We start from the raw sequence: 12954 nt of genomic DNA, 5'->3' as shown, positions 1-12954 counted from the left end.
CGCATTTTAATTTTAATTTTAATTTGGATTTTTTCCCCCAAAAAAATAAATTATCAGATACATGATGTTTATCTTCATTCACAATTAAGATTAAGTGCCATCTTTCACCTCCTTTTTCTGTTTTGTTTTGTTTATTTCTCCTGTAAAGGTAAAGGATTTTGTTATCGGAAAGGTCATTTTTGTGGGGTCATTTTAATCATTAAATTTTATTCGAAGTTTTATTGATGATGATGGTTAACGTTCACATAGACCAAATTTTGGTCTATTGGATTTAAAGAAACGAATTATTTAGTTTGATTTAAGATTTTATTTCAATGCTCAAAAAGCGTGGAGAGAAGCCTCTCGGGCTCATTGTAATTTTGACAACCTAAAAGGCTAGGAAGGTCAGTGTTGCAACAAAGATTTTGACACTGAGATCTAATGTGGTTGTACGCGGGGCACTCTGAGAGGAAGTCATTTTCATCCTCAATGTTCGTATTCTCACAAAGATGGCATAATCTTTCCATTCATGGTGTTTTATTCAAGAATGTCAACAGAATTAAATTTAAATTTATAATCTTTCAATAGTAAAAGTGTTTTAATCACCAAATTCCATCAATAAACTAACTCTCAAAACTATAATAGTAAAATGTATAATAATTATTATTATTTATTATTATCTCAAAAAAATATATTATTTTAAATGATTTATTAATAATTTATAAAAAATTAGATTTATATTAATATTAAATATGTCTGGGTTTTGGATCATTAATCTATATTTTAATTTGTATTTATGTTAAATATTTTTAAATCTTAAATGGTTAACTTGTTTCTTTGTTTCTTTGTTTTAAAGTTAAATTTAACTAATGAAAAATAATTTTAGGTTAATTTCAACTTAAATTAGTGCAATCATATCTATCGAAAGGATTAAACAGTATAGATGCATAATGTTCAAAATATAAGCCGTTGGATAGATTATATTTTTCAACTTTGTCCTAGGGATGAACCATAGTGGTTAGTTTAACACATAGACCCAAAAAAATGATGATGTGATTAATCCAGAAAAACAATCTCAAAAACAAAATAGATCACAAAAACTTGAAATCCAAACATCTCAAATTATTAAAAAAATAAATCATAAAAACTAACTATTTATAACTTTATTTTAAATTACTATTATTATTAAATATGTGTAACTTTGCCCGCAGAGGTTTGGTCTCGTGGTCAGCGGACGATTTGCTAAGTCATCTGTGCCCTTGTGCAGGTCAAGAGTTCTAATCTCGTCTTAACCGGGCTGTTCTTGCGAGCTGGGCAGTTCCTCCTAGAGGTTATAGTCGCAGTCGGTGGAATGAGGTTCCTCCTAGAGGTTATAGTGGCAGCCAGTGGGATTCAACCCCGTATAACGCGAGTACGATACTACCACCGTCGTTGTCGATTCCACTAGTCACCCAAAAAAATGTAACTTTATTTTAAATTAATATTATGTAACTTTATTTTAAATTATTATTATATAACTTTATTATAATATATATATATATATAATAATTTAAAATAAAGTTATAAATAGTTAGCATTTATGTTTTTTTTTCGACAACTTGAGATTCTTCCATTTCAAGTTTATATATATATATAAGGTAAATATATGTGCATTTAAAAAATTATAGAACAAAATTCTTAATCATGGAGATTTAGTCTTATTTTATTATGGAGATTTTGAATTTGTAAATAAGTTTTGTTACAATACCATTGTTCGCCAATATCAAATGCCCAAAAAACCATAACTCACTTCATATAATACTTATTCATATATGACATTTTCTTTTAACTAATAATTTAATTGGATGATCAAAAAAGACATAATTACTTTGGAGATAAATTTCAACTCTTGGTTTCTGTATACTACTATATATTTTAGAATATTTTGTGGAGGTTATATCTCTACCATCTACCTTGTCCTGAGGATGTGTCACATTAGTTGATTCGAAACGTAAAAAGAATCCTAATGATGTGATTAATCCAAAAAACATTCATCTATAATAATTATTAATAATTAAATTAAAATTCCAAAAATTTTATTCCAAAATAAATATATCTATATTCATAATAATATTTCTCAAAAATCATTACTTTTTATGATATTATTAAACTCTGTACTAACAAATTTTTTTTTTTTTAATTTAATTTAAACACTTAATATTTATTTTAATAATTAAAATCCTTATAAATTTAAGTGTGAAGATAATAAATCTAATAAAAATATATATAAATAAAGATTATGTTATCATCCTAAAAAAATTATGAATCGCGTGTAAATAATTAATTTAATAAAGATTATATTAAAATAATTATGAACCCAAATAAGTTGACAATTGGTTTAACATAATTAATATATAAATCTAATAAAAATATTTATAAATAGAGATTACGTTATCATCCTAAAAAATTATGAATCGCTGTTATCATCCTAAAAAATTGTGAATCGCATGTAAATAATTAATTTTGTATAATAATTAATTTAATAAAAATGATATTAATAGAGATTATATTAAAATCATTATGAACCCAAATGAGTTGACAATTGGTTTGATATAATTATATTAATTATGAAGTCAACTTTATATTTTATTGAATTTATTAGTTCTAGTTATTATTTTTCTGTGGTTGTTGGGATTTTAGGGTGTGTTTAGAAAGAGAGGTGTGGTGTTTTAGTTATGAGGATTGTAAGAGAGTGTCTTAGTGTACTTTTGTTGCATAAATTGAGGAAGTGTGACGGTTGTGTATGGTAAGGAAGAGTTTTAGATTGGTTCTGAGGCATGAGATCATTTATTTTGTTGGTTACGAGGTCTTTCCTACCCATACATCTTTTTTCTTTGGTGGGAGGAGTAGCACAGGTCTCCTTTTGGTCGGGTTTGAAGCAACTTATGGTTATAATGTGGTATATCTGACTTATGCTATGGTTTCCCCAGTAGTGGCTAGTCGAATTTTGGTTAGCATGTGCAGGTTGGGGTGGGGGTTGGTGAAATTCCGCTCATGCTCTATTTAGTGGACTGACCTGCGACCACTGAATTGGGAAAATGAGTGTATTGTTGGAAGGCTTCCTTGAGCGCACGAGGACCCTGAAGTAAATGTGAGTGGGAATGTATTTCATTACAAGAAGACTAACATAATGAATATACATAGAGTGCAACACCGCCAATTGTCTCAAGAGTGGAAACTTGGTGAGACAATGGATCCTTTGTTTCCCTTTTCCCTTCCTTCGGATGGTAGCCCCCTTTCTCTGGAAGACATGGTTCATATTCTTCATCAGATGCACAATTTGATTGTCCAGCTTGACCAGGTAGCCAAGATAACCATAACAACATCTTGGACTTCATGGAACACCTGTAGCGAAATTTGTGGCAACACATAATAGATTGGTGGGCCTTTGGCAAGAGCAAACACGATTTAAGGAGTAGTTGGAGTAGCTAGAAACTCGGATTGCTCACATAGAGGGTCACGTCCATTGTGTCTTCAAACCCCTTGTTTCCTCTAGGTTCAACTCTAGAACATTTAAGGAGTAGTTGGAGTAGCTGGAAACTCGGATTGCTCACATAGAGGGTCACGTCCATTGTGTCTTCAAACCCCTTGTTTCCTCCAGGTTCAACTCTAGAAACATGCAGTCCTGGTAAACTCATATGGCAATGGGTACTAGTTAGTGTTAGTATATCATTGTCTCTCTGGCAAGTCGCAATACATTTTGTACTTGGACCAATAAATCTAGTAAAAGTGAGGCCAACAAGTTTTTGGAAGAAACTATGAAATGATATAATCTCTTGAAGTAATGGAAATCCTTGATTAAAAAAAAAGAAAGTATAAAGTCAACCATCTTAAAATAAATATTAATCAAAATAAGTTGATAATGAATTTAATAGAAATTAAGTTAATTATTTTAAATGTTATAACTTTAATTAAAAAATTTAATTTTATTATATATCAATTTTCAAAAAATATTAGAAAAACTAGATTATTAATATGTTGGTTAATTATATTTAAAATATTATTAAATTAAAACATTTTATATTTTATTTGATAAAAAAAAATTATTGAATATATATAAATTTATATAATAAATCAACTTAGATTTATTTTAATTACGGATTTACTAAGTGTGAGAGGGTCAGTTATATTTTCAACTTACGGATTTACTAAGTGTGAGAGGGGTCAGTATATTTTCAAGTTAAAAAAAGTTTGCATTTCAAAACTTTTAATAGATTAGTAGTTAAGATGGATCCAAATTAATTTAATTATTAATTTTATCTTTTTTTTTTTAATTTTAAATTTTCTATTTCTATTTTGTTAAAATATTGCCAATTACAACATTTGTCTATTCTAAATTAGACAAAGCCTCTCAACCAATTATTAAATATACAAAAATTAAACAATAAAATATAATTAACTATAATATAATTATAAAACCAATGCAATTATTCAATCTAAATTGATATATGATAACGGCATTATGACCCAATTCATATATAAGACGGTACACTCTTCAAATATACGGACCGACATAAAAATATACAACTTCAACAAAATGAAAATTATCGTCAAAATCTGTGGGAAAAAAAAAACGTGGAACATTATTTAATCACGCCCATCAAATCAATTATAAAAACTTAAACCCAACTCATCACCTTGACATATAGATGGAATAGGTGATGATTAATTTAAGGCGAATGTTATTTTCAATCCTATAGCATTATAAATGCTCTTTGACATGCAAGAAAAATAGCTTTCTTCTTTCTTTCCACGCTTTATTTATTTGTTCATTTGTTGTCATTTAGAGGACGAGCGCTATTTCCCTGACATGTCAAATGGCATTTATATTGTTATAAAGTTAGAAATAGCGTTCGCCTTAATTTAAACCTATTTCAATAGTTTTAGAAATAATTATAAATGTTATATTAAAAAATTAAAAATAATTATATTTAGATAAAAATAATATCAGTATTGAAGTAGGAAAATATTTTTTAAGGTGAACCTAAAGTTTAACATCTTAAATATAAAGATTAAAGTCAACAAAGATTATCCTCGATATAATTGAGATATTTTATATATATATCGAAAATATATAATATAACGTAACTTGAATGAGCTTGCAGATTAGTAGGTGATGAGCGGAATTTGGGTTGGTGATATTTTATTCAAAATTTTGTATATTACACGTAAACATCGAGGAACTTGTAAGGGTGAGATTAGTCATTATCTATTTTTGTTCCTTTCGTGCTCCCCATTAATGTTTTGTGACCAAATTTCTCGCACGATTTCATGAATGTTTGTGGCGAACAACTCGGTGTAATTGTGAAACCATATAGTATGCAAAAAGAAAACATCAATTAGTTGAGTTGTATCACCATTTTCTTTTTTTGAATTTATCATTTTTTATATCTATTTAAAAATTTATGGTGTGATTTATGTTTTTTTCTAATTTATTTAAAATATTGCTTTCATGTATTTTTAAAATGTTAAAATTATTTAAATTTTATCAATATTTTTTTTTCTAATTTATTTAAAATATCGTTTTCATGTATTTTTAAAATGTTAAAATTATTTAAATTTTATAAATTATTTATGTCTTTTCTAATTTATTTAAAATATTGTTTTCGTAATGTTAAAAATATTTAAATTTTATACATTATTTAAAGTTTATAATTTTATCAATTTATTTTTTTTTTCTAATTTATTTAAAATATCGTTTTCATGTATTTTTAAAATGTTAAAATTATTTAAATTTTATAAATTATTTATGTCTTTTTCTAATTTATTTAAAATATTGTTTTCATGTATTTTTAAAATGTTAAAAATATTTAAATTTTATAAATTATTTAAAGTTTATAATTTAAATTTGTAATTTTAACAAATCTTTACTAAAGAAATTAAATTAAAAATATACTTAAAAAATCCAAAATGCAAAAGAATTAGAGTATAGCAAAATTTAGAAAGCTTGGATTGTAATTATAATAGGGTATCATTACTTTCCATTTTTTAAAAGAGAAAAAATCCCAACATTTTTCCATAAAAAATGTAAGTAGGATTAGGTTGTAGTAGCATTACATGCTTTCAATTTTCTTACTTTTGTTCATTCCATTTGAATTTTTAGGGTGTTTTGTTTTTCTTGTCTTATGTTGATCTGAATTGGATCATTATATTGTTTGTTGTCCATCTGGATGCATTTGTAGTGGACAAAATGGAGGAATCAGCTCACGAGACCGTTTTTACGGCCGGACCCAGTTTGACTAAACGGGTCTGAAATCTTTGAGAGTGTTTTGAGGCATCAAACAACATTTTTTGGGGGTAAAACTTTGGTTTTTCATGCTATTGTACACGCACAGATCTTTCCAATAGTGCTTCAGGCAAGAAGCAGGTCCATTGGAGTTTGTGTGCAAAAGTTATGACACTAAGAAGTTGGCCTTCCTATAGTTTAGGAGGATGTCGAGTCAACCCCCATTGTTATTGGAAAAGAAGCTAGCCACATGTTTGTGATGGAAAAGACTCTAGAATAGTCTATATTGTAATTCTAGTTAATAGTTGATGTAGTCAAAATTAACCACTATTGTGTTATAACCGACCACTGGGAGGAAAATACATTCCATTCTTTCTAGAGAATTTTGTTCTATAGTTGAGAAAAGATAGCCAAGAGAGATAGGAGATAAAGCACACACAAAGGATTTGTGCTACAAGAAAATACATTCCATTCTTTCGGAGAATTTTATTCTATAGTTGAGAAAAGATAGCCAAGAGAGATAGGAGATAGAGCACAGACACAGGATTTGTGCTACAAGAAAATACATTCCATTCTTTCGAGAGAATTTTATTCTATAGTTGAGAAAAGATAGCCAAGAGAGATAGGAGATAGAGCACACATACATGATTTGTGCATTGTAGCAGCCCACTGGCCACAAACATTACTTCTTTGTCCCTGCAACCATATTGAAGCAGTGTCAGCTAGCAGCTGGGTTTTCTCTAGAACCAGAGAGCATATCTTGTGTCCTATGTGCTTGTGTGAGATTATTTTGTTATTCTCTACTTTTCTACAGTTAAATCTACATATATTAAAGTTTAATAAATTGTAATAGTTTAAAATTTTCAGAGTTTTAATATAATATTATTAGATCTGTTGTAACCAATTGTCCAGTGGAATATCCACAACAATTTACGATTCATATCTTATGTTTATAAGTTTGAATTTGGAATAGTCTAATTATCAGATTTTTTTTAATTTTTAATCGAAATTTGTTATTGTGTTTTTATGATATTTAAAATATGTTGTTAATGTATAAATGGATTTCAAAAACTTTAGAGCACTTGAATTGTGCAAATTACAGAGCTCAAACTTACCATTCCATAAATCCCTGCAAAATTTAAGACAAAATCATTAGAAAAAATTAAAAATATCTAATAACTAAATTACCACAATAAAAAATGAACAATTTAACTATTAAATATTTTTCTCAATTTAATTATTTAAAATACATTTTTAAATATATAAATATTTAACCACCAAAAAACATCGAAACATCGAAATTATATGCATCACATCACTCAAACTTATCATTAAAACCAAAAAAAAAAAACTACAAAATAAATATTTAAAAAAAGTGGCAAACCCATCTCACCACGTATACATAAACACGATATTTAACATCGCAACGTTCTTCTGTCCACCCGTCAACGTAGCGCCTACACATTCGGCAATGGTGAAAGATATTTTGAGTGTAAAAGTGTTCGTCAAAATTGACGGATTTATCGTTGGACGCCTTTCCTTTTTGACGGTATTCAACGGCCGTCCTCCGTTTGGGTTTAACCGTTAAAAGCAGTCAATGAAATCATTGCAGTTTCAGTGTTCCACGTTAACGTGTAAGATGAATGATCACGGAAACTTGACGTCAGCGATGACATCCGTTGTTATTGACTAGATGTCCGTCAATAGCCGTTCAATTTATCGACAAGTTCGCACGCGTTGGAGAGTGTTGTAAAAGTAAATCTATGGTGTTGATTGGATCTCCGTCAACCTTTGACCGACAACTTCGCACGCCTGGACAAACCTACCAGCAATATCTAAATCTTGATTGCGGCATGCGACATGCAGTTGCATGCCTTTTTAAGATAATTTAGAGTTTGGAATTTGGAAAAAATTAAGGAAAATGGTAAAATTAGGTTATTTATAAATATTTTTAAATTTAGATTTACAAAGAAGGATTAAATTTAATTAAATTTTTCGTAAAAAAAATAGAATGAAAAGAGATTTGATCTATTTTCTTTTTGATAAGAATTAAAAGATTTAAATCAATATAAGATCTCTCAAACATCCAGAGGAAAAAATTTGTATCTTCAAAGATTTGATCCCTCTCGATGCTTTATACAGATTTATACTTAAGATGGATTTACGCTAGTTTAGTTTATATATATATATATATATATATATATATATATATATATCGTACTTTAAGAAAGTAAACGATTAATTGAGATTTTTTAATATTTTATTTCTATGATAAAAAGGTAGGAAAGAAGCATTCCTAGTTCATTATAGTTCTAATGACTTAACAAGTCAAGAAGGTTAGTAGTGTGATAAATGTTTTAGAAATGGGAACAAATGAGTAAGAGTTGAGCAATCCAAGAGAAAGTGTTTTTCATCTTCGATTCTCTTAGTATCCCAAGGTGACAAATTCTTTCATCCCAAGGTGTTTTGGGAATAGACCGATGTCTCATTTCATTTTGAAGCTCATCAAAATTAGTTCTTATCTTCCTAATGATCATTTTTTTCTTAGCACTCATCAAGGAGAAAGATAATTGGGGTTGATCACCTTCTTATAATACATTAGCTTCATTTTTCCCTCTAACTCATCATCCCACAACTTATTTTTAAAGTTGGAAGTAATAATATTTTTAATATTATCTTAATTCTCCAAGATGATCTCCTCCTTTATTTCCCAATGGTCAAGCCAATATTTGGCATTCTTATGCCAACTTAGCTTAAGCAAGAGGTGGGGTTTTGAATAGACATATATATATACACACCTGACTTTTTAGAGTGAAAATAGATTTGACCCCTTTCAATTGGTAGATCTAGAGTTAAGATAAATCTACACTATATATATATATATATATATATATATATACCATTAAAGGTAAATTGGTTATTTTACCTCAATTTTATTTTAATTATTAAAACTTTTCTTCCTTTATTTTTCCTTTTCTTTTAAGTGTATTACCAAGTAAAAAAATTTAGATAACATAACATAACAATAACATAATTAGGCATTACAAAGTATCTTTCATATTAAGTTAGAGAGTGCCTAATAAACAAGAGTAGATCCATCTTAACTCCAGATCTATCAAGCATCAAGAGGGATCAAATCCCTCAAGGTGCAAACATATTTTTTTGAGGGCAAAACTTGAGGAAAGGTTTGCACCTCAAGAGATTTAATCTTTCTCTGTGCTTGATAGATCCAGATTTAAGATGGGCCTACAGTGGGTGTATATATATATATTTTTAAAATACTATTTTATTTTTATTTTCAAGTAATTTCACTGAGTCAAAATGTTTAGATAACATAAAATAACAATAATATAGACAACATCCCTTCCGTACTAGGTTGGAGAGTGCCTCTCAGCGCAAGTATTTTTTAGTTTTAAATAAAAATTTATATAATTTAATTTATTCAATTAATTACAAATTAAAATGCATAATATTAAATTAATTTAACATTTATTTAATAAATAACCCATGGAGAGGTAGCTCAATTGATAATTTCCTTGTTATAAAGTATTATGCAAATTATGAGATTTAGGGTTCAAGTGTTTTGATGATATTTAAACCCCTCATTCCCTAAAACAAAAACATTTATTTAATAAATAAATATATTTTTTAAATTTATAGTATTAAAATTAATTATGTATAACATATTTAGTGATATCAATTACTCATACAAATAAACCAAAATAATTGTCATGGTTTTTATTAGTCCTGGTTAAGGCAAAAGACTAGTAATCTATTTCATGTTGCCCATTATTAGTTTAGCATTGACCAATGAAATTTATAATGTTTAACTTTGAATATATATATATATATATATATATATATATATATATATATATATATCAAACATTTGATTGGATCATGTCTGATTTCAATTTTATATAATATAATTCCATGTGATGAAATACTTCACATATTTTATGTCATAATTTATGGATATGGTTGCAATATTCATGCATGATTTTTAGATATTTTGCATGATATTTTATTCTTAACTTAAAGCATCCAGTAAAATCATTGAAAATAGTTTATACTCACGTAAATAACATATTTATCATAAGTTACCTCCCACCATAACTTAAACATCTTTGCATAAAAATTGAATAGGTAAAAGTTGTAAATAAATATACTTATCAAGAGTTAGTTGTTACTACCCACCAAAATTTATGCAAGTGCTTGTGCATGAGCAAGCAATTAATTTATCCACTTCACATCTCAATTTGTTAGTTCCTACCAAATCAAGACTACACGATTTGATTTTACTATTGACACTATTAATTTAGTATTCACTAATATAGGTTTCGATTTTACGCCTATAGGCGTGGACAATATTAGAATTAGGGTTGGAGAATATATATGTGTGTGTGGAGTTGAGATTTAAAAATGTAAAATATTTTTTTGTCTAATACATAATCGGAGGGATATGCAAAATGTTTCTTAGTTACAAAATTCATAACAATCGTGTGTCTTCACTTCCATTCCTTGCATGTTCCATCATTGAGCCACGACATAAAAAATTCTACTCAAATTTTGTGTTTCAAATTCACTGGAATAAACGTTTCAAATTACATTGAGGGAGCCCTTTCATTTTACCTAGGTCGAAACTAGATTGAGGAAGGTGTTTCATTTTGAATTCACCATTTCATTAATCTGTTTGAGTAATCAATAATTACATTAATCCATGTTCGTCAACCACCGCCTTCAGTCCATCCAATTCATCTTACCTTCCATTTGGATTTAGTTTTAAATTTAATTTAATTTTACATGACATTACAACATTCCTTCCACACTAGGCTGGGGAGTCCCTCTAGGTGCAAACACTTATTCAATTAATAACAAATAAAACCGCATAATATTAAATTAATTTAGCATTTACTTACTAGATAGTTCATAGAGACGTAGCACAATTGGTGACTTCCTTGTTATGAAGTATTATGTAAATTATGAGATTCAAGATTCAAATTTTTTGTGGGTATTTAAGCCCCCCTCCCCCATACCCCCGCTAAAAAAAACAAAAACATTTAGTTATTTAAGCATCTTTGCATCAAAAAATGATTAGGAGTAATATGTAAATGTAACAACCATGGTGAAAATCCTATGTAATAAAGTTAATAAGGGAAAAATAATTACCATGGTCATGAGACATGTATTCCAAACTGAATGTTGGGCAAAAACATAGTGATGGGGATCACTTATAATTAATTAATGGTTATGGAAATTGGAAAAGACAATGGCAAAGGCTTTGGAAAGGCATGAGATATTAATTGGCATTTTATTTATGAAAATAATGGAAATTGGGAGAAAAGGAAGGTGAAAGGTCACAGGTTGCATGTGAGGAGGAAATTGAAGGGAAATAATGGAAAATTGAAGAAAATAGAGGCTTCATTAATAAAAAAGCTTTTGAGGATCAATTTGTAACCTTTTTTTCAATTCAGTTTTGGAGCTCTCTCTATATTCTTTCTCTCTCATACTCTTGGACACTTATAGTTTTCTTGGAGCACCCTTGGAGGAGTGTGGCATACTTGGAGTTTTGGAGCAAGAAAAAAATAGAAGAGTAGGAAAGCACAAGAGGCCATCGAAATCAGCAGCTACAACGGGTTTTGCTTGCAAGTATCGAGTTGCATGTATGATTTCATTTCTAGTTTTGGCATGCATGGATATGCATGTGGTTTCTTGGTCATGATCTGTCATTGGCATGGAGGAATGTCTAGATTAATGATGGATTTTCTTAGCCTTTCCATTTCCTGGATAACCATGGTGTTTGTGGGTTTCTTTCCTTTTGTTTTTTGGTTGGTTCTCATATTCCTTTGGTTGTGGGTTGAGTTATTAGTTCTTGGATCCCTGGTTGGAAAAACACTCTGGAGCCGTGTAACAACATGGGTTGAGTTATTATTCCTAGAGCCTTGGTTGGATAAACACTCTAGAGCCCTTTGGGTTGAGTTACTAGTCCTGGAGCCTTGGTTGGATAAACACTTCTGGAGCCTTTGGTGGGTTGAGTTACTAGTCTTGGAGCCTTGGTTGGACAAATTATTTAGAGCCCGACAAAGCTATGGGTTGAATTACTAGTCCAGAAGCCTTAGTTGGAACAAAAACGCTCTAGAGCCTTAGACAACTTGGGTGGAGACCAATTTGGTGATGGTTAGTGATGTCCAACAGTGAGGTGGAATCACTGGTTAAGGGTTGAGGTGGCTTTTCCTCTGGAAGCCCAGGTTTGGTTTTGTTGGATGTGTTTCATGAGATCCCACTTTCATGCTTGGAATATGGCATGGGTGACGGGATGAAAGAGAGATTTAGTTCAACATAGTCTATGGTCGAGTGGTTCGTGGAAGTCCAGACCTAGTTGTATTTTGCATATGTTAAAAAAGATTCTTTCTCTTGTATTTGATGGGTAAATATATTTTTTATATGTGGTATTAATGGCTAAAATATCCCTGTTTATTTTGGTTGCTTATATGTTGGTTATTGAGCATGTTTGATAATGATGATGTATGGATCTTGTCATGTTTTGATTTGTAAATGAATGAACAATGAATATAAGACCTAATAGATGATAACGTAGCTAATGTGATAAGGCATAAATGCTTCTTAGAATTCTTGATAATATGAGACCCCTATGCTTAGAATGTTATTATGACCTGTAGAATGCATATTTGTGATATTTTTGACAACAT

At 29.2% G+C, this 12954-nt stretch overlaps 1 pseudogene across 1 annotated transcript in view; it reads right to left on the bottom strand.

The window, feature by feature from the left end:
• Positions 1-7355: 7355 nt before the first annotated feature.
• Positions 7356-12954, bottom strand: part of LOC149148784 (putative anion transporter 4, chloroplastic) — a 15934-nt pseudogene continuing 10335 nt past the window's right edge. The window contains exon 9 of the transcript XR_016263203.1: positions 7356-7373. The product of XR_016263203.1 is annotated as a putative anion transporter 4, chloroplastic (transcript). The remainder of the gene's footprint in view (positions 7374-12954) is intronic.

The sequence above is a fragment of the Pinus tabuliformis genome, chromosome 9 (assembly GCF_031772625.1).
Source record: "Pinus tabuliformis cultivar Carrire ecotype Pingquan chromosome 9, CPIR1, whole genome shotgun sequence".
NCBI lineage: Eukaryota > Viridiplantae > Streptophyta > Pinopsida > Pinales > Pinaceae > Pinus > Pinus tabuliformis.
The sequence above is the reverse complement of the archived record's forward strand: the minus strand, read 5'-3'. Positions and strand labels throughout refer to the sequence as shown.